Genomic DNA, 2010 nt, shown 5'->3' with positions numbered 1-2010 from the left:
ACTGAAAAAGTTTAAAAAGCTTAAATTTAATTGTTTTACACACAGGCTGATGAAGAGCATAATGTATCGTCCAGACAGGTGGATGTTTGTAAGTTAAAGCAGCAACGATAGGCTATTTGGCATGCACTGCTGCCTCGCAGCAACAGGGACCCGGGTTCAATTCCCAGATTGGGTCACTGTCTGTGTGGAGTTTGCGCATTCTCCCTGTGTCTGAGTGGGTTTCCTCCCACAGTCCAAAGACGTGTGGATTAGGGGGATTGGCCATGGGAAATGTATGCTCTCTTTGGGAAAGGGACGGAGCCTGGGTAAAATACTTTGTCAGAGTTGATGCAAACTCGACAGGGTGAATGGCCTTTTCTGTACTTAGGGATTCAATGAAGTGATTGAGAGCTAAAATATTTTCTAGAACCAAAACAGAAAATGCTGGAAAATCTCAGCAGGTCTGGCAGCATCTGTGAGAAAAGAGCTGATGTTTCAAGTCCATATGACCCTTTGTCAAAGTTAAAAGGCATAGCAAATGGGAGATATTTATACTGCAGGGTGAGGAAATGTTCTAGATTTGACTGCTTCTGTCCTGATCTGTACATTCCAATGTCACTGTCATCTTAGGGAAAGCAACTGCTGACAATAATAGTGTTTGATTAAAGTTTGCAGATTATTTGAGGTGACATGCAGATAGAGTAAGGTGCATTATAGCCTTGGTCCAAAGATGAGCAAAGGAACTGAACTCAAGAGATGAGGTGACAGTGACTGCCTTGACATGAAGGCAGCATTTAAGCTAGTGCAGCTTCAAGAACACATATCAAAATTGAAGTCAGTGGGAATTGGGAAAGAGTGTCCACGGTATGGAATCTTACCAAGCTTGGAGGTGGTTGGTGTGGTTACTGAAGGTGAATTATTGAAATCCTGGGACATCATTGCAGAGTTCCTCAAGGTGGTGTTCTAAGTCTAACAATCTCGGAATACTTTCTCATATCTTTACACCTGGTGTTAGCACCAAGCAAGCATTCTGTATAATTGATATTTTCATCTCAAAAATTGCAAAACAAAAAGAAAATCTGAGGGAAAAAAAGACAAAGCACCAGAATACCAAAGCATGAGAAATATATAAATAATGGTAGGTGAAAAAACATGCATTGACAATAGAATAAAAGTATAATGGAAATTGGATTAGTGTAATGTTTTAAAATTTGCTGCTACCAAAGTTGGAGATGTGATAAACAAAGTTGGAATTGATGCTAATGGACAGCAAAAGCACACAGGCTGGCAGCATGGGCAGATAAGTGGCATGTGGAACTTAATTCAGGGAAGTGTGAGATGATGCATTTTGGCAAGAGCCTGAGATTAACAGATGAAAAGGAGCAGTCAGCAACAGTTCATAACATCACATCGAAGTGAGACTCAACTCCATTTTGATTCTGATGCTGGGATCCTTTCTGTGGCTGGTTTTTGCTCAGATCTCCACTGCACCCACACCCAGGTTTTAGAAACATGAACCAAATGACACTTAACCTTAAAGGAAAAATAACACCACGTATAAAATATTAATGCCACAATGTCTTGAAAATTGAACTGCAGGAACATGGCTCCTGCCCTGCCCAAGACTGCAAGAAACTACAGAAGGTTGTGAATGCAGCCCAATTCAACAAACCAGCCTCCCATTCAATGACTCTGTCTACACTCGCCACTGCCTCGGTAAAGCAACCAGCATAATTAAGGGCCCATGCACCCTGGACATTCTCTCTTCCACCTTCTTCCTTTGGGGAAAAAGATACAAAAGTCCAACCGACTTAAGAACAGCTCCTTTCCTACTGCTGTCAGACTTTTGAATGGACTTATCTTGCATTAAGTTTATCTTTCTCTACATCCTAGCTATGACTGTAACACTATTCTGCATTCTTGTTTCCTTCTCTCTGAATGGTATGTTTTGATTGTATAGCGTGCAAGAAACAATACTTTTTACTGTATGTTAATACATGACAATAAATCAAGTCAAAAATCAATACAAGG

Source organism: Carcharhinus amblyrhynchos, chromosome 8, assembly GCF_965287045.1.
Source record: "Carcharhinus amblyrhynchos chromosome 8, sCarAmb.v2.hapA, whole genome shotgun sequence".
Classification (NCBI taxonomy): Eukaryota; Metazoa; Chordata; class Chondrichthyes; order Carcharhiniformes; family Carcharhinidae; genus Carcharhinus; species Carcharhinus amblyrhynchos.
The sequence above is the reverse complement of the archived record's forward strand: the minus strand, read 5'-3'. Positions refer to the sequence as shown.